Genomic DNA, 20,686 nt, shown 5'->3' with positions numbered 1-20,686 from the left:
TGTGGCTGATGCCGCCATGATAACTACACAAACTGAAGACCACAGCTAACAACAGCCAGCTTTTTTGCAGCCCATCATTACTCTACCCCCCCTTTACATTTCTCTATCCATTACTTTTTTTCTTGCCAGAGAAGTTCCCATATGGGCACAGCCAAGCTTTCCAAAATAGAAGCGTAAATGTAGCAGCGCACCACCCAAAACCAGCAGTCAGCCAGTCGTCTCGGTGTCTTTCCACATATTTTACAGATTTTGCCCCCTGGCTTGATGTGGCCCTTAACAAGAGGGTGGTGGCACAGCATACTAAGACTTTTCCTGACACAGTGTGTGTGTGTGTGTGTTATATTTGTTGATGTAGTGAGAAAGATGAGCACCGGGGAAACTCCAGTTACCAATGGTATCAGATTTTGCAGGATTTTAAGGATAACACTTTTACGCTGAGTGATGCATAAAAAAAGTCTACAAAGTTACAGAGTAACAATGCCCTTCCAAAGGAAGCAGAGGCCAAAGTATCATATCCCACGGGTAAAGAAAGACCTTGACTCAAGTAACATGATTTGATTATAACCAACAAATGTGGTTTCACTGGTTTGCAAGCATCATAACTTACATACGCTCTCCCTCGGTGCCTTTCTCTCTCTCTCAGGCTGCGTATGACCATGAATCCCCCTTATTAACCTCAAGTCCCTCAAAGTAAGGAGCTTATTGACAAAGACATCTGAAAATTGATAATGGCGTGAGGCTGTTCTTCTGGACAGCTTCAAGAAATCCTGATATACACCCCATGTCACAGATCTCATTACGCTGGAATGCAAAAACTGCAAAGGGAAAAGATATGTACATAAAAAAAGTCTGTTGGGACGAGAGAAGGATTGCAAGCTACCTTCTGTTTGGCTGTAGTTGCAATACGATATAGAAATAAACGAATAGAAACATTCCTCAGTAATCAATATCACTTTCATTGTTGTTCACTTCACCTCCCTACATGCAGGATCAGTCTGCTTCATTTGTGATAAAAGGCTTCGACAACTCTGTCCTTTCTTTCGGATGTTAAAGGTCAGTGATTAAATCTGCCAGGAGACGACTGCTCATCATTACATCTCACGGTCCACGCGGTGCACGTCGCTAATCATCAGCTGATGAATGCTAGCCTGGGGTCACTCTGCAAGTTGCCTAATAAAACCCGTCTGTTGGCTGGTAACCCTCAGAGATGAAAGGGCTCTCATAGATGATGCTCCCAGACCGACTTCTGAGGTCAAAACTCCGTCCCTGGTCAGTTATCTGGATGTTAAGGGGAGGCGGACTCAGTTAGCGGGTGGCGTGCTGGACCTCCAGTTGGAGATTATAATGAGAATGAGACTTGAAATGTCAATAAAAATGTGTATTATGCTACTGAACACACCAAAGCTTTGAGCAAACAGTGAGCAGCACAAAAGTAATCAATTACCTGACACATGGGGTTAAAGACTCTCCGTACGTAAGTTTTTTCTGCGTTTAATAGATAGTGATAGTGGAAATGTATGGACATTGTTGTGCATCTTAACCACAGTGTTGTAGGTTTTGATTTATATATTGCAATCCTCGTGTCTTCATTCATTTACTGTGATAGAAGGGCAGAAAGGAATGACTGTCCTCGCAAGAACAACAACAGTAATAGTCTTTCAAGGGGTTGGATGGGTCACCAGAACATCAAACTTTAACACAAGAGAGCTCTGTTCATTTCCTGTTTTCAACTTTTTTTAAATAAAAAGCATGACTGCATTCGTTCCCGTACCTTAACCATGTATTTATTATTGTGACCATGACGACAAAGCGGCCGTTTAAACCTAAACCACGACGCTCACCTGACCATAACAAAATAGTTTATATAAAATCACCCCATAATTATGCTGACAAGACACAGACTTATACACAGGTTTTTATAATTCTGAATTATTTTTATATATTTAGCTATAAGTGGGTTTGTTTCATTCATTCTTTTTTTCTTAAGGTAACAAAAACATAACACAAATTCATACTTTAAGGTGATTATACACTAATGAAAACATAGTTGTGCATATTATATTCCGTAAATAGGGCCCCTTAAATCTGATACACTGGACATAAGTCGCATTAATACGTTCTGGGTATTTTTTTGTCAAATTACTGCTGTTCATTTGCCAAGTGGAGCTTTAATCAACTGCTTTTTGACTCTTAAAACACATTTTAGTGTGATAATAGACTGAATCCAGTTTGAAAAAGGTCAGTAAACAACATTCTGTGAAAATAAAAACCCAGAAAAGCTGATATGAAGCAGACAGCTACACACTCAGAATGTTTCTTTTTCATTTTCTACAGATCATCACCCACAGCTAGCTGCCACTTATAGCAGCAGCACCGCTTCCCTCCTATAGATGTTTTTTTTTTTTTTTGCAAAGATAGCAGAAATGACAGCCATTCACATCAAACATCACAGCGTGTACATGTGGAGAAGATCTGGGCAGGTTTTGAAAAACAGTCGTGGCCCTGCACGGGCTGCTGCAGAGCGGAGAGGCCACAAGCCGCGCTTGTGTTGTTACTGCAGCTGCAGCCAGACATTTCCTGGACGTCCTGCACGTGCCCGTGGAAAAACACATCACTGTCCGCTTCCAACGTGAAATCCACTGCCCTTTTACCAATCCACAGAAGAATGCGAGTGACGCATTTAAAATCACAAAATTAATAGACATTCCTGAAAATGAATGGAAAAGCAATAAAACATGAGAAAGAACGATCTGTAAGATGTTTTCAATTTTGAAGGTCGGTCACATGATGAGCGCTTTGGAAAAACAAGACTCAGCATTCAGCTGCCTTTATTATTTCATTACATTTATTTTGTTTTTAAATGGCACACCTGGTTAAAAAAGTAACATGGTTACCATAAAATACAGTGTCTCACAGTGAATGTGTTCAGTCTTACACCAGTACTTTGATTAAATGAATTAGGCTGTAAAAACCCCTAATTATCTTAATCAAATCAAGGTTTTAACCGCAGTTAGAGTTTAGTGTGGTTAATAAACTTTTGTTTTCTTTTTCTTCTGTACAATTATTTTAGTGTGTCTTGCAAAGGAGCCCAGACGCTGAAACTCAGATGTTGTATTTACAATGCAAACAGGAACTACGTGACAAGTTGTGGACCAAATATTAAAGTAAATGAAAGCACATGCAACAAGTTATTAACAAGTAAGTATTTACTTTAAAGGGTGCAAAGATTAATCAGCAGTCTTCATAATGAAATCTTCTCAACATGGTTTTAACAGCTTTGCCCAAAGCACCTCTGAAAACGACTGCATGGGGAAGATAACTATGTGACTACCAAGATATTATACCAGAGAAGAAGCTTTTTTACTTAACTGAAGTATAAACGCAGACAGAAAAAACAACTGTATAGATTTAGAACACAACAAAGTATGCACAAAGAAGTTAAGCAGCTTAAAACCTTTAATAACTGATTTTTAGGTCACTAGGTGGCAGCAGAAACAAGCTGTGAGCACAGCAGTGACATATTACCACCTTTTGTTGTTGCTTCTGTCATAGTTTTGAGTTTCTTGTTCCGTGTTTCCTGTTTTATTTTGAATTCTCCCATTCCCTTGTGTCTGTATCTTTCTGACTTTGTTGTGTGTGTTTTTTGGCTCTTCCACTCTTGTTAGTTGCACCTGTCCCTGATTAGTTTTCACCTGTATCTTGTCGTCCTGTCTCCACTTGTGTATTTAGTCTTCCTAGGGACCATCGGGTCCATATTTCAAATTGTGAAATCAAAGTGTGTGTTTTTTGACTACAGCTTTGTTTTCTTAGACCGTGCCTTTTTTATGGATTTTGGACTTCACTTGCGTTCCTTGGATTGCTCACCATTCCCTGCTACGTCAAGCCTTCATATTTGCCAGTGCTATTAAACCAATGTTCAGCATCAGTTCTGCCTTCTTTATTCCTCATGTTCTTGGTAACCCTGCTTGATATTTCGGACAGTTCATCGCATATCCCGCAGACACAGACCGACATTATCATTCATTTGGAGTCACGTATCTGACTACTGTATGAATTTAAATACAATATTCACAATTTATTTTCTTTCTAAGTGTATCACTTTGTTCACCATCTAGTCAAACTGTGGATGTGGTTGCTGCTGGACTGATAGCATACAGTGTTTCTTTAAAGCTGATGGACTAAAACAGTTAAGTTGCCATCTGGAAAACCAAAACACAGCTGTGAAATGATATAAAACCCTGTGTAGAGCAATCAGATAACATCTATTTGTGGGTAATTTGATTGACAGCATAAATATATAGACTCAAAGATCTGGAAACAAAAATCTCCTTGTTTTAAAATCCCAAGAGCTGAGTCATTTTATTTGTATGGCCCGAAACATTTGCCTCAAGGGGATGTCACTCTCAACTCAGTTCTAAGGAATGGTTTCAGATCTGCCATCTACATATACTATATATATGTATGTGTTTACCTACCTGCATGTGTCACCTCCACATCAGTTAAATTGGATGTGTAGTAGTAGAGATGATAGACGAGTCTTCCCCCCCGCTCTCCTTCAGAAACAGCTGCAGCAGTCTAACCAGATGAGTGGCTGTACTCCAAGAGGAAGACGATTCAAAAACACGCAGCTGCTCATCATCGCACACACACACACACACACACACACACTCATCAGGCAAACTGGACAATCCATCCTACATCACATCTGGTCATGAAAATAATTATACTCCGCTGACAGGTCTGTTTTTGCTTTTGACATAAGAGAGACGAGTCAAAAACAGTCGCTCCTATTTTTTATATTAACATTTTATCATAGGGCTACATGTGACGTGAAAGATGCTCATAGTAATGAACCAACACAGAGTTATCGCCTGACACTGCATCCGCGCTCAGCTATGTCGTGTTTTAGACTCTTTCGGCTCATTGTTTTGGTTATACAGCTTACACAACTTTGCATCAGCATCATACAGCGGACAAATAAAGGATATTGGACTTGTCATGCACCCAAGAAATATGACTGAAAATGAATCCTGCTGTGGCTCTCTTTCTACGGTTTGCAAACACGATTACCATCAATAACAGAAATTAAGCACATTTTTTAAAAAGTCAACTAAAGGAGATTTACGGATTTATGGAAGTAATGGTAATAGACTACCGCAGACTGTTGTACATTTAAATAACCTCTTTTGGTGGGTGGGAGCCAGTGATGGGGTGTCCAGGGTGGTGCAGGGCTGGTGGTGGCTGGAATCCAACTGTGCAGAGGGAGAGATAAAACAGAACTGGACGTGGCAGAGAGGGTTTTCCTTGAGCACGAGGAGATCACGATTACTCAACAGAGCAAAGTTAAAGCGGAGTTGGCTTTAGCGCCGTTACCACAAGGTAAACTAAGCAGGGCTCATTGGTAGATGAGGAACAGGTGGTGAAGTGATCAGACAGGTGAGAGGGAAACTCGAGGCCACTCCCAGGAGTAAAAGGAAAACCAGGAACCACACGGCAAAGTGTAAATTATCAAGAAATACCAACGAAACATGTATTATATAAGCTTATTCTTGACCTCATGTCAGTTCCATGTGTAGCAGTGGATGTGTGGATTTACCTGTCAAGGGTACCAAACCAAACTAGTGACATCACTCCAAGTTCAGCCTGATTGGATCAATTTAGAGTTGCCAAAAATAATACATTGGCCAAGCAACTGAGAGAGAGTTGGCTCAAGCTTCTGGCTCTACACATTCCCACCAGGCAGGTTTGTCTTTTGTCAGAAGTGCAGGAACCGTCCAGTCCCAACACTACGGCCTCTTGGTGACGTGGTTGCAGCCTAATGCACCCCCATCCCCTGTTTTTTGAAGGCTGTCCAAAAAAACCCCCCCAAAAACACCCTCCGTGACCTTGAAGATACATATTGAAACACTTTCTGCCGCTGCAAGGTCTTTTTCCTGAAACATAATCTCTCAGAGAGAGCCCGGTGCATATGGAGGGCACTGTGAGGTGCCGTGTGGCACAGTGGCACAAATGAGTCTTTGTGTTGCCTCGTTGGGTCTTACATCATTCTCCAGACTCCAGGTCCAGAAGTGACTGCTGCTGGAGGGTTCGCCGGGAGATCCCTGTGGTACACTTGACCCTACACTGAACTCATCAGATTTTTTACCTTTCTCACAGAAGCTGCTGTTAACTCCATTGCAACCTCATATTGTTCCTATGCAAAGTTTTTCCAAGTTCTGTCAGGCTTCTTGGCTAAAGCCTGACCTCCTCATCCTGTGTCGGCTTCTGAGCCTTGCTGCTTTGGATCAGGAGCCGCAGGGAGCTGAGCCTCGCAAGCTGGCAGGTCAATGGCCTCAGTGTTGCTGCGAGGCAGTACGGCTTCTGCTTCTGCTGCTGCTGCTCCATCTCACCCTGCCTGCCTGAGCTCAGCTTTTCCAGCCATAACTCATTCCTGCTAATTAGCACAAGGGCTCGGCGAGGGAACCACTTTCACATGGGAAGCCCTTCGTTCGTTTCCACCCCTGTGTGCCCAGGCACAAGTTAGCGGTGTTATGAGACAAGACTGTGGCTGAAAAACACACAGGCGAGAATAATCCTCTGGCTCTTCTCTGAGGTCAACTTCACACACACACCAAAAAAAAAAAAAAAAGTTCCCCTCGCGTAAGCCAATTACATAAACATAAACAGTTGATGGAAACATTTATGAGCTGCTCATCCTTCATCCAACAGACATTTTTACATGATCTGTCTTGACACAGAAAACACTACGACGTGAATTATTTTTCCCAAACCACACAAGCTTCAAAACAAGGTTGTATTGATCGAAACTAAACATTTAACAAGTCGCTGACATGCTGCCTGTGACATCAATGACTCATCAGTTCCAAATCTACACATAGCTTATTACTGACTGCTGACCGCGGCTGTGGCCCCTGCTCCAGTACAAAACGACTAACTCGAATGCGGCATTGATCGCTGCATGCTTTACTTTAAGTGGCTTGTAACATAATTGAAAACACATCTCCAAAATAAAATTTAAAAAAAAATGTTAATAGGGGTCAACGACTGCAACAAACACAGACCTAACACAAAAATGTGATTTATTTTGATTCTAATTTCTCTGGGGCCGTCGGGGGCAGTGCAAGCTGTGAACACAACATTAACATCATCACTTTATAAAGTTGTTATATTGAACGTGTTGGCACCGATTTACACATTCAACAGAAAAAGAGCAACATTATCAACCCTTTAGAGTCACAGTGTTTCTTTAATCCTGTTGAATAGATTCAATATTTACTCACCTGATCTCCCTTCAACTACTTAATGCTCCACCATACTGTAGTGGGATTACTGTTTTAGGTTTTTTAAAAGTATATCCAGCTGCACGAATGTAAAGGATAGATGTGAAGGAAGTTTAACTTCCAAGTATGGTTTGTGGGTTTGATCACAGACAAGACTGCGCCCAAAATAATGATATTTAACTCAAATACCAAACTATAAGCTACTGTGAAATTCATAAATGAGCCAAAAATAACATTTTCAAGCTATAGTAGGTCTACGTTACATGAATATGTGGTTCATTCCAGCAAACATTTCACAAAGACCCTACTCTGATTGGCTGGTTGGTTAGGTTTAGGTATGAGGAGTGGTCAGTGTCAGGCCCAATCAGAGCCAGAATATGTTAAAGATGGGACTCTCCATGATAAGTTTGCAAAAGTTCAGAAGAAGATACTCGCATTGATTAGACAGTATTTGTGCTGAATGTCATATATGTTGGGGAAGAGTTGCAGACTCAAATGCAAACACAAACTAGTGCAGGTGAGGAGAAACAGTGGCGCAGTGGCAGGGTGCCCAGAAAGTACAGTTGTGAGAACAAACAGAGCTGAATGTAGCAGGAGGATGATTGACAAGGTTTTCCTGAGGCACAGGGAAAAAATCACAATTAAGTCAAAGAAATCACAGAAGAGCAAAGTTACATAAGAGTTGTAGCTGTAGGGGTTATGTGCAGGAGTTGATTGTGAACGAGGATCGGGCGGTGAGGCAATCAGGCAGGTGAGGGGGAAATTGGAGGCCACACCCACTGACAGAGAGAGACAGACGGGAACACAACACTTGGAAGGAAAGAGGCAAACAATTACTTTTACTTTAACGATATATTATTGTGGCTTAAACACATAGCTTGTAGGTTCTCCATATTTCTTCAACTTATTTTCAACTTTGTGTTCACATGGGTGTGATTTGGAGGAGGTGTGGTTTGGTCTACCTCGGCTGTTAACAAAGTAGGATAAAGGGGGTGGTTTGTAGGAGATGTGTAACATCTACAAGGCCTCTGCTGGACATGTCTGCCATGGCTACGAACATCTCTGTTGAGAATAGTGAGAAAAACAATGAGCTAAAAGGTACTGAAATATTGTGTTGATCTGCAGAGGTGGATGATATTTCTAATCCCTCTGGATCACAGCGTTCACATAACATAAACTCATATAATATTTTCTCTTAAGAGTGTGTACAGCAGTGCTAGTCGCAGTGCTGCTATTCAAGGATTTTCATGCAAACTGTCTCTTTTTTTAACAAACAACGTATCCCAACATAATAATAATGTTGCAATCACATAGTAATTTGGTGGTTTTATGGGTATAATGATGACAAAATTGTAACTTCAGCTTTTTTATTTTGGGGATTTTATGCACACATATTAAATGTCTGTATCAAATACTCTTTAGAAAATAACACTTACACTTTGATCTCATATGCAGGTTTGATCAAATGTTCTATGTTAGCACTAGAGCAATGCCAACAACAACAAATCTTAACCACGTAGCCTCCCCTCTTTTATTTTAACATGCCACAAAATGATGAAAGTGTACCTTGGTAGCAACAACACTCCAACGAAAATGAGACTCTGAGAGCCATTGTGTGTTTCTTTATAGGAGACACAGTAAAGTATGTGGCAGCGTGAGGTGACTGGATGGAAATAACAAGAGGAACACACAGCCTGTGCCACTGTGGGGAACCGAGAATGCTGGTAAACCAAGAAAATCTCCCTTACAATTACAAGAGGCCAAAGCAACAAGAGACGAGGACTGGAAGCCAGGATGGGAGAAGCAGAGAAAGAAAGAGAAAGTAAGAAAAAGAGAATACAAAAAGAAGGCAGCGGCGGTAAGAGAGAGATCATAAAATCTTGAATACAGCCTCCGGACAGCCGTACAAAAGGTTGGAGAGGAGCACCAGTAAATGCTTTTAATTAGGATACCCTTCTGAGCTGTCTGTTGTTAAACATGTATATTGTTCTGCAGGCTCCATAAGGTTTGAATAAGGTTTACAGCCTTATATCATAGTTATGTGAAAGCAGCACAGGTTTCACTGATCAGAAACATTTTGTCTATAATGTCTGGTATTTTAATGCTAATGATGATTGTATTGCCTAATAATAACCACATGCACACATAGATGTAGCTTGAAGGTGATGTTTTTGCCACTGAAGTCAGAAGTCTTGCTTTCAGCTTGTTTTGCGGGTCTCTCGTCCTAAAAAACAAATCCATTTTGGCACCCACGAGGTGTTTTTGGCACCATGGTGGAAACCCAGTTCCATGTTAGTTGTCCACTCTGTTCTGTTCCCCAGAATAACACATTTTCTTAAACCAAGACTGCTCTCCAAACCAAAAGCACTAGTAAATCTTTCATCAGGCTCATGCAACAAAGCCATAAATCAGAATTATGCAGCTTCTGGGCCAGTGCATGCACTAGAACGGTGTCAAAAAGTGAGATTTTTATTATCTGCAGTCATATTCGTCCTTTTCTCAACCCCTGTTCAGTGACATAGAGGGTTTTTTATCATAACATTTGTGATCTTAAGGCTTTGTCAATTCCAAACCCACTCACTGCAGTATGAAAATTAAATGTTTTACTCTGTTTTATCCAGCAGATGGGGTTAAAACTCCAACCAAAATGAAGTCCTCAACCAGGGATAATTATGACTTTCTTTCTGCTTTGTGTATAAAATTGCGAACTATTCAGACCTGGGTTATTTTGAGGATTCTTATCTCGTGCAGTCATGTAAATATAGAATTTAAAGTGAGTCTGAAAAGGCCTGAAACATTGAAAGGAATTTTAAAGTATTCTTGCCAAACCCAACAAAGCCCACAAATCCTAATTAAATTCTGATGATGAATTCCTTTCAGCAGAACTATTTTCAACAACATTTTTGAGCCCGAGCCCATCCACAAACCTGAAAAAATTTACAGAGGCCAGTGAGACCGAAGCCCGACTGGTCTCACTGGGTCCCACCGGACTTGGATGGAATAAATATTCATTTCTGTGCAAAGCCACCAGACTCAGAATCAGTGTTTCAGTGTGCCACTGCAGGAAAAGCAGCAAACGAGTTCAAATCAGTCGGCTCCATTTATACACGTGGACGTTGTCTACGTGCACAAAGTCCTGCTTTAAATGTAGACAGCCTGGCTTCGGTGTGCATGGGCAGTTTTACTGGCATTTTACTTGCAAAAGGAATTAAAAGTCAGCCTGCTGGCTGATACAGGGGCATGGATGTCGATTAATTTGCAGTCTACTGTTTTTAGGATTGAATAAATACTTATACTACTTATTTCTAGTAGTCATTACTATTACACCAAATAGGGATCAGTGTGTATAAGTGGTGCAGCGTATGGAAATATTTTTCAGCATTAGAATTAGAAAGTATTTGACTGATGACAATTCTCTTAAGAAGAGAAACTGTCAAGTCAAGGTCAGGTCAAGTGTTTCGGGATTTAGTGGCAGCTAGAGGAGAGGCTGCAGACCAACTGAATACAACTCCCGTTCCAAGGGAAAACTACGTGGGTGAAAGCCTCTGTCTAGAGCCAGTGTTTGATTTGTCCATTCTGTGCATTGTACACGACAGTTCAGCATAAGAGGACCCAGTCTCTGTAGATATAAATCATCTTAAATGTTACACATTGCACCTTCACCTAAACTATTCTGTACTTATATACATTTGTAAGCAGATCTGCAGCACTCATTTTCATTTTCATTTGCTTTGGCTGAGTGAAACCAGGAAACATGTTTAACCTCTAAGCATGTGACATTTTTTCATAAATTATGATCACAGTGTGACTGTAAAGTTAAGATGAGACCGTTTTGAAGTGATTTATGAAAAGAAGAAATTAAAATTCAAAAGAATATTCACCCTTCCACTTTGTCTGCTTCATGTTGTGACATGCTAAGTATAGTGGCAGTCGCTGCGTGGCATTCGTTTAATGGTGTTGTGTGTGTGTGAAGTGCAACCACTTATATGACTCAGATTTATGTCTCCCTGTCTGCAGACTGTCAGATTATGGCAGCTTGTTCTACTGTATAGGTCAAAACGAAACATAATAACACTGGGCCAAAGTCAGTGTATTTTCTTTCCTTTTTCTTTCCTTTCCTTTCCTTTCCTTTCCTTTCCTTTCCTTTCCTTTCCTTGCCTTTCCTTTCCTTTCCTTTCCTTTCCTTTCCTTTCCTTTCCTTTCCTTTCCTTTCCTTTCCCTTTCCTTTCCTTTCCTTTCCTTTCCTTTCCTTTCCCTTTCCTTGCCTTTCCTTTCCTTTTGTCAAAGGTCAGTGGTCAGTGGATCTCCATGGTGATATTGATCTGTAGGAAAGAGATCCAGTGGTAACTATCCCCCCTTCAATGTGACTGATCATTGTCTTTAGCAGGCAGAGTTGCTGGCACCCAGCAGGAACATAATAGTGCAACATACAACACACAATGCACCTAATTTACATGTAACATTTGACTTATGTGATGATATATCTGGTAATATTAACATTTATTTATTCATTTTTATGTTTGCAGTGATCACAAAGGCTTGCAGACACTTTGATTCCTATACAAGGTTTTATATCTTCCACTGATCTCTGAGATTCTGGGGTCGCCTGAAGTTACACGTGCTCCTGTCCTGTTGAAATTCAGCATAAAGACGACAGTCTGACCTACTTTGGAGCTCACTTGGCCACTTCTGTATGAACTGATCCTTCAACCTGTTCAACATTTACCTTCAAACAGCTGATGTTGTCACATGGCCATGCCTAATGTGAAATTGCAAAGGTAGTATTCACAGATTTGGTGAGAATAAGTCCTCAAGCATGGAAAAATTTGATTTCAATTTCTTGTTTGGTTTGATTTAGGAAAAGAAATGTGATCACTGCTGTTGATTGACAAGTAGATCTCTAGGAGCGGCACTGCTGACACTATTGATCAATGATTCAAACAGCATGTACGATATAAAACGATATGATACAATACTGCTGTAACATACTGATATTGCTGGATGTTTCACTCTCGGTTGACTTGATGTTGAACCAATACATCATGTTAACAGCACATCCATCAAACGTCTGTGAGGCTGTGTTGGACGGTGATAACCTGATCTGTTAAAAAAGAGATCGATGGGCATCTGTCAGTACGTCAGTCGGCCTCTCTGTCATGCTGCTCACATTCCACACGTGAATCTCCTCTAAATCCTAAAACTGAAGCTTTGATGGCCGCTGTCATAAAAAAACAAAACATGAAAAACATATGAAAACGTGTCGTGTGTCTCGTGCGTGAAAGCTGTTCTGTAATGTGTGTTTTAATTGTCAGGAATGGAGAAAGCGCCCGTAGGATGGGATGGTCTGTTATCACGGCTAGTCATCACAGGCCAGACGTCTCTCACTCCAGCAACATGACCTGGGAATATAACTGTTTTTATCTGACCCCTGTGTACATTCCTCAACACTTGGCAGTTTTGTCACCATGAATGATCACCCACTTGTTAAGAAAACCTGAAATAAATCATAAGTCTGTCTATTTTTTTCCCCAAGGTTGACAATGGAGCATGGTTTCTTCTCTCTGCAGAGAATATGTAGGGCATGTCCATGCCTCTGGATGCTACAGTCAATAAAAGGAAAGCAACTGTACGGTCAAAAGGTGCATGCTATGGGGCACTACTGCCCCCTATTGGCAGGAGAGCCAGTGTTTGGATTTATTCCTTCAGCTGCATGTGCAGCTTTCCAGTAAGATTTCTCTGACAAAGAAATTTTATCTAAATTTAATTGGAAATCTTTTTTTTTTCAAAGCAGGTCAGTGCAATCCAGCTAAATATCAGTAACTGCAATATGTGTGAGCACAGAGCATTGCATTTTTTGCACCATATACATAAATGTTGTGCTATTATGTATGTTAACAGGGAAGCTGTTTAAATAAATGTCAGGTAAATTAAATAAAAAAACAAAACAAGAACAAAACACCCAACCACGTTACATAATGGTTGTGCTCAAGTAGACAAATTTAGAAAATGAAATGTCACACTAGATCAGTGCCATGTGTGCTAAATGTCTGAGGAACAGGCTCTCAGCAGAATTAGGAATAATAATCATGTTCGGAACAAAATGTCAGCTGTCTGCGTTGGCAAATAATGAGAAAGTAAAAAACTGTTGAGCCTTTTTAATTCCTCAAATGAAACAATATGAAATGTGGTTTGTGAAATGCAGAGATGAAACTGAAAAGCAGTTTGCTTTGAACTCTTAAATGCTTAAAATGAAAGCACGAGTAGCACGGATAATCAGCCTTCTTGGTTAAGAGAGCAGCACTTAAGATTAATAGAGGGGGGAAACTGTACAATCAGAAGTGCTATAAAACAGACACTCAAAATAAAGGGGCTTGTATTTGCAACCCAGCCCAGCCTTGGATTTGAATTTGGCATTTTATGTGTAGAAACAACATGCATCATGCGTTTTCATAAAGATCTATGTTCTCTCTCTCTGTCCACACAAACTAAATGTTTTTTGCAGTCAGGTCTCCTAGAAATTATGTTTACACACGACAAATTGGCAACATAAAATACGTACTGCAGACAGAATTACATTTTCCAAGAATATAATAATAAGAAATATTATTTAGTGTACCTGGCGAGTCACAGAATTGGTGACACTGACACTGAACGTAGCTGTCAATGCTGGTGGCATTTAGTTAAAGTCCAAGCCAACATTGAACCGACTTCTCTGCTCCTGTTGATTGACACGTGTTTTCTAAGAATTTATAGCAGATATTATTGACTTAGATCAAAGGTCAGCGTAGTCAACACTATTGATTTATTGCCCCTCTAATTTATGAATTTGTCACCTGAAGCAGGCTGGTTATAGAGCAGAGAGACCTCCAGCCCTCCTATTGACTTCTGGACTGTGTTTTGCTGTCGTTGTTCCTTGAATCAACCGTCTGACACAAACCCTGCATGAGTCCCAGAGAGCAGGAGACGCCTCAGGCGAACGCCGGACTCCCAGTGGGATGATGCACTGTTGCTTAAACATCTCTGACAGGCCGGGAAAGGCTTAGGTTAGGTCCTGCCCTCTCCTGTCTCCTGGCAGTTAATACCGCGGACAAACTTGAGAGGTTTTAACTGTGCACGACTATTTAAGGTGAGATCAGTTCCCTATGCAAATCACACATTGAGGTAGAAGTTGTTTGACTTTACCAGGAAAGATTTTTTCCCCCGTGCAATCTTACAGCACAGATTATACAGATTATATAATAGGTTGCTCTATTTCTTCTTTCACTAACATTATTCTGAGAATTGAGGGAGAGGTTGCCATGGGGATATTTGCTGGTTGCCATTCACCAGCACAGGTAATTGTTCCTCTTCACTATCTTTTTCTCCGTCTCTCATGTCCTCCTCCCAACTCTCATTCACCACTTTACTGATAGTCAAGGATGTTCTTCAAAACAAACCCAAAAAAAAAGAGTACAATTCGTTTGAACAGTATTAAACCAATCGGGTGTTTGCTGTATTTGAAGCTGCATGGCTGTGTTCTTACCTGATACTCATGTTGATATATAGATTCTCAGATTAGTCTCAGATCTTCAAAACAGCCCAGGGTTGCATATACGGCAATAACATCCTGTAACCTTGACACAGACTACAGGTTGATTTGAAGATGATAAAGTAAAGACTGCATTTAATGGGAAATGGACTGCAGCTCTAGGGAACATTATACTGGGTACAGAAAGGTTTCACAATAACCCACATTCACACACACATACACACGCTTACTGTTGGTGCTGCCATCCAAGGTGTTGCTCACTGAAACAGGTTTTAGGGTTCAGTGGTTTGATCAGAAAGAGATGCTACCAATAATAATAATTAAGGTTCTGTTCCATTCAGGTCTAACCTAGTCAGGGTTCGGCTGGGGTGCACTAACTGGAAAAGTCTCTGCTGCACTAAATGGAACACAGCCTTAATTAGTATCACTGGAAACACCTGCACTGACCCTACTATTTAATGTCTATTAGTGTTAATAACAGGTTTTATTCGGATGTAGCTGCAAAAAAAACCAAAAACGGTGGCTTTGCAGTCGTGCTGTGAACACTCGCTGAGTGGAGATGCGTAGCTATCAGACGTTCACTGTTGCAACTCATCTTGACGTGTTTTTTTTTTTCCACTCAGCTGGTCATAATTACAGCCTGAATGGTTCAACATGAGCTTGGCATTAACACATCGCAGCAGCAGCTTTGTAATCTATGTCTGTGTGCGTGACAAATTTTTAAAGTCCACGCATTGTGACTATGTGCATATACAAATAGGAATAAAGCAATTTCATTGGCTATATGAAAACAAGTTATCTGTCTATTTAGATATAGCCTAATGGCAAGATAGAGGGCCAAAAAATATACAATATTAATTTCCTTTTCCTTTTTTCCTTTGATGGTCAAAAACATTAAATTAATACCATTGTGGCTAGAAAAAAAACATACCAACAATTGTCAAAAGCAGTGCCACTCTGTAATGTTTTCTATATCACTGACTGTATAATAGCCATGTATGTGGTGGAATGTGATCAAACCTGAAACACTGTGCATCTGACCTGGTTGCAGACACTCTACTATAGAGCGATACTGATCGGGTTCTTCATTTAAATTCACTGCAGTAAAGCTGTGTTCATCTTGCATGACTCCACAATGCAGAAATGTGTTTGTTGCACACATGTACCACATACAGTGTATTTGCCGCATCAGATGAAGCATTAAAGTGTAAACGTGGTGGTGATTTATATTCCTCAACAGCATCTAGACTCTAGATGGTTCTACAGTACCAGCATCAGCTCGACAAGACCCAAACAAGGGAATCATCATGACAGGCTTTTGTCTCCGTGAAAATACATACCTGATTAAAGAGGAGAGGCAGAGGATGCAAGCAAATACAAATCTGAAATGTGTCTCTTTCTTTTGGTTTAGGTTTTTCATCCACATCCTGAAAGCAGAAAGTGAAATCAAAAATAGAGGTTCCAAAAAAAAAATTTCAAAGCGTTTCTGCTGGATGTCATGCATTCACAAACAAGGTCAAGATGACTCGACACTAACAGCGACCGCGCGTCACATATTCACACCTTGAATCTTTGATGCTGAATGTTACTGCGCAAGCAGTGTTTATTTTTCCTCCCTTTCCATTTAAATGTTATTCCATTATTTTAAAATTGATTTCATACCGGCCTTTGTTTTTGTCAAACACTTTCCTCTTGGGCTTAATAATAGAGCTAAATGACGTACTGCATTACGCTGACTTCATTTCTTGACACACTCAAATATACAAAAAGTCAGCAGACGCAAACGACTGTGACTCACTACATTTTCTTTTCCAGGCTGTCAGACAATCTGAGCCGAGCTGAGGAGAAAATCTGTGTCTCTCTGCCCTCCGGCACTCAAACAGCTTCCTTCCACGTGTCAGATGGGGCTGCATTTATTTATTAAGGCCACAACAACCATTGTGAAATCAGACAGATGCCTTACTCCTTTAGGTATATATGTGTGTATGTATGTGTCAATATTATTATTTTTTATTAAGATCATATATTTATTATTTACTGATTTCTAAACTGTTTCTCCTAAAAATCCCTTAAAATGACTCATCAAACACAAAAGCACACACAATATTCTGAATATAATATATTTAATCTTATATTTTGTCAAGAATATATTATTAGACATGTTTTTACAGGTGAAAATTCATTCTTGGCAGCTGAGCTAAACATCAAGACATCAAGGTTTTTCTTTGTTTCTCTGTTCTTTGTTTCTTTTCTCTTTTTTTGATCAAACTGGTATGTTTAGCTTGATTGAAGGACGACGCCAGCGACGAAACTAACCACACCGACATTTGCAGGTACATTTTTTAAGCTGTTAAATGTGCTGTAGCTGAAGAGCTGATAAGGTAGCTTGGAAAACGTTCAACCAAGTGGTGTGTGTATTTAAAGGACTATTTTGAGGGAAATACATTTATTTATCTTATTTTCTTCAAGATTTAGATGAGTAGATCGATATCACCCTGATGCATGTGTGTTAAATATGGAGGTAGAACCAGCATAAAGACTGAAATTCAAAAAATTCTAAAAAATTAAACAACTGCTGTGTCTCAATACTGTTCTTTTATTAGTACGCTTCTTTGTAACACACTGTGTGCACTATGTACTTCCTGGGGTGCGCTAATTTCAGCAGAGTAGCACGACATTTGAACTTCTTCTTTGCCCAATTGCAACCGTGCCAACATTTGACTGTCGAAATATGAATAAATATGAACATATGTACGACTTTTTGGTATTCACTATTCACTGCAATGCTTCAGCTCGAGCAGCTTTCTTCTCTACTTAGCCGAAATGGCGACTGAGGGTGTCCAGCGTTCCATACTTTTGTCATGAGTGCACTCATAACAACATAACTGTGTGATTGCACTTATGTAATACAACATAACAAGTGTAAGTATGTAAATATGTTAACTGAGACACAGTAAACTAGCCCAGCTATCTCTGAAGTCCACCCATACTCCTCATCCTATACTATACTACTACTAAGTAAGTACTACACCAGCATCTAAACTAACTATAATGATCATAATATAATATAAAGCTCTGTTTTTATGCGGTCTAGCTGTCTAACTAATTAGCAGCTGACAAGTTGTGGCTTTGTTCATTCAGCAACAAGTCAGACTGACGAGTTACAAAAGAAGCTGAGACATACAGAGCAGACAAAAATGTCACATTGAATTTCAAAGGAGATCTGGATGGAATGAAATTACATCTTTTTGATTTTCGCCTCCGCTTGAAATGAATCGAAAAAAGAATTTTAGCTACCACCTAGTCATCCTACATTAACACCATCATTCTATATAACGTGTCCTCAGCCTCACACTTATGCTGGCCTCAGCCTTGCGTTTGAAGTCAGCACTGAGGGACTCACCGTGGCTGCTATAGAACCGGCTCTAAAGCATCTGGGTTACCTGTTGCCTAGCAACCGCGCTAATTAAATCAGTCTTGGGCCTATTACGAGTAATAGCTACCATAAAGAATCAAGTTGTTGCTGCATCTGTTTGTAAGTCCAATAAGTAGACTCGCTGTTAATGAATGTGTCCACGGTGCCGATAATGGCTCTGCAAAGCATTTGGTGATTGATTTTCTCGAATGAAAATAAGCTTTGACTGGTGAATACTAATAAGAGGGGGCATATGAAATCATCATTATTGTGCATTTGAATCGACCAATCAAGTGTAAAGCTGCATTGTTGTTTTGCATGTCTGACTGTTAGGTTACAGCTGCAGCTGGTAGCAACATTTTAATTTGTTTTAATGAATATGAATGAGGTTACATTATATACTGTGAAGCAGAAGGACGCACAGAGAAAGTTTGATCTGTAAAACAGCTGTAGATCGGGTGTGTGTAGCTGTTATTTAAGCATGAAGGATTATTAATTACCATCACACTCACTGTCTCTGCCACCCAATTAGAATATAACTGAAGTCTCTGGGTTAATGTTCTCTGTCAGCCGAGCTCAGTAGTTAAAGGTTAGTCCTTGCTGTGAACATTTTTCCATTGGAGCAACTTTCTGCCAAAATAAAATCCCCATGAATACCGTTCACAGTAACACTGACAGCTTTGGTTGCTTGCTGCACTGCCTGTAACAAGCTGTGTTTACGTTTTCTGTGGCATGATGGTCTTCAAAAGTAAAGGTGAAGGCAGAAGTTGCTGTTGTAGTACATCAGAGATTGACAGAAGAGACTGTCTCTCATGCTCCGTTCCCTACCATTAGTCAGCTTTGATTTATTTTAAGCATGAATACAACAAATCTTATTTCTTGTTTATTTCCCCCACTGTAAATACTCTTAGAGATAAAATATTTAGAAAACTGAGAAAGAAAAGTGAACATCATTATGTTTTCAAGTTAATGGAATGAAATGGCCGAGAGTAGCATCTTCCTCGAATCCAAACGAGACACATTGAGTTCAAATGTCCACTGGATGGATTTTCATAATGGTTTAGCATAAAAAACACTTAGGAACAAATCTAGAGTGATGCATTTCCACGTTAGTCTGAAATGGCCTGAAACAAAAAAGGAATATTTAAATATTCAATAACTCAAAAATGAAAGTACTTTAATTTCTTCATGAATTGTGTTTACTGTAAAAATACACTACTCCTGTCATACAGGCCCTTTACAGCCTTTTTCTGGATGACCATTGAGTTTCCATCTCTTCCCTATTGTGTGCGATGAGGTGACTGATTGCGTCCATTCACTTTGACCGCACCGTTTATACAATATCATTTTCCATAGTGCACCATACGTGACCATCGAGACTGGGTGAAAAGCAACAATGACGATGTCAGTGACGACATGAATAATGCCGCTGACGACAATCGCTGCTGAGATTACAATAAACCACAAGCTGATAACAAACAGTGACTTTGTTCTCCTGCTTCCGTTGCTCAAAAGCTCCTCATGTGTTCCTTCTTACGGAGACTACAAAGACGATTAAACTCTGCTCCTACATACTTTTGCACTCTGGATTGCAGCTGCTGTAATTTGCTTTCATTTAAAGTGTCGCAACCTTGATTTCTTCCGTTTGTGCGACTGAATTAGACGAGGAGAGAGACTCTCAATAAAAGGCTAATAAAAGGTTTTCAGACATCCTGAATTCGGCATTTAATTTAGTGTTAACACGCTGCTGAATGTCCAAACCAAGTGGCTGTGCTGCTGACAGAACACATTGGAGCTTTTTGCGTAGGCAGTAATCCTCTGATCTCTTATTAACGTGTCTAGACAGTCACAAAAACAAAATCCTTGAAACGTGACACAAAACATATCTTTCTCTAAAAAATAAAATATATATAATATATATATATATTTATCTACTGCACTGGAGTTTTACGACCAATGTACAGTAATCTTTTAGAATTATGGTGCTTGTGTTATCACATTAAAAGTGACAATGGAGCATACATATGGAGAACATTTTCATTATATTTACAGCACTGTTTATTTTCTCCAATTTCTTTGGTTATTGCATTAAAGTTTATTTAAACAATCGTGACTTTGAGAAAGCAAATCAACACAAGGTCCATTTAGCGGCTGCTCTGGGTATCACGAGATTTCCTCAGCAGTGTTTGTCGTCACGACACGTTGGCTGAGGAGCTGAGAAACCAGATGCTGATGAAGATCATGTGATATGACCAGAAGCTCCCAAAAAAAGAATTAAAAAAAATGTAGACAGCTACAATTCCATAACTGGGTCTGATGAAGATCATGTGATATGATCAAAAGCTCCAGGACAGCTACTACACTGACTTCGTGGTGAGATTGACTGCTGCTTTCAAGGTCAAGGAAACTCAGTAATGACTCTGTTCAACATCGAATGATAATTCAGTAAATTGTAGGCTTCTT

At 39.9% G+C, this 20,686-nt stretch overlaps 1 long non-coding RNA gene across 1 annotated transcript; it reads right to left on the bottom strand.

Annotated features, from left to right (window-relative positions):
* Positions 1 to 1,560: 1,560 nt before the first annotated feature.
* LOC113746926 (uncharacterized) lies at positions 1,561 to 5,432 on the bottom strand. Its single transcript, XR_003463226.1, has 3 exons — positions 5,182 to 5,432; positions 4,476 to 4,628; positions 1,561 to 2,707 (listed from the first exon to the last, which is right to left on the bottom strand). It is a non-coding gene; the product is annotated as an uncharacterized LOC113746926 (long non-coding RNA).
* Positions 5,433 to 20,686: the final 15,254 nt, after the last annotated feature.

This window comes from Larimichthys crocea, chromosome XI, assembly GCF_000972845.2.
Source record: "Larimichthys crocea isolate SSNF chromosome XI, L_crocea_2.0, whole genome shotgun sequence".
Classification (NCBI taxonomy): Eukaryota; Metazoa; Chordata; class Actinopteri; family Sciaenidae; genus Larimichthys; species Larimichthys crocea.
Note: the sequence above shows the minus strand (reverse complement) of the source record. Positions and strands in the feature narration are given on the sequence as shown.